The 474-nt window shown below is 42.0% G+C and overlaps 1 protein-coding gene across 2 annotated transcripts in view; it reads left to right on the top strand.

The window, feature by feature from the left end:
* Window positions 1–474, top strand: part of LOC107722611 (serine/threonine-protein kinase OSR1-like) — a 17311-nt gene that overhangs the window by 7771 nt on the left and 9066 nt on the right. The gene's annotated exons all lie outside the window — the stretch shown is intronic.

The raw sequence follows: 474 nt of genomic DNA, 5'->3' as shown, positions 1-474 counted from the left end.
GTCCAGCGGATGACGTAGGCGTAGCATAAGCTCCGGTGAGAATATGCTAGTCTCGCGAGAAACAAGTTATGTTTACAGTAAAGGAAAACCAGTGTCCTCTTGGCTTATATCGAAATCCTCCGACATTTTTCTTTACAAATCCTCGTTTTGTACAGCTAATTCATAACCGGTTTGCCTACGTCCTACGTCATCCGCAGGACGCCACTCTCTCGTGAACGAGCGTACGACAGTTAGCGGAAGCTAGAGATTAAAATTTATAAAGTTGTAAATATGGTTATTTTTCTTACACAAACGCATCGCGTTGCTTCAGAAGGCCTTTATTAACCCCCCGGAGCCGTGTGGACTTCTTTTATAATGGATGGGTGCAATTTTTTGGACTTCAAATTTTGGGCTACCATCCACTGCCATTATAAAGCATGGATTAGCCTGGACATTATTTAATATAACTCCGATTGTATTCGTCTGAAAGAAGAA

Source organism: Sinocyclocheilus rhinocerous, unplaced genomic scaffold (assembly GCF_001515625.1).
Source record: "Sinocyclocheilus rhinocerous isolate Xijiao unplaced genomic scaffold, SAMN03320098_v1.1 scaffold541, whole genome shotgun sequence".
In the NCBI taxonomy this organism is placed as follows: domain Eukaryota; kingdom Metazoa; phylum Chordata; class Actinopteri; order Cypriniformes; family Cyprinidae; genus Sinocyclocheilus; species Sinocyclocheilus rhinocerous.
Note: the sequence above shows the minus strand (reverse complement) of the source record. Positions and strands in the feature narration are given on the sequence as shown.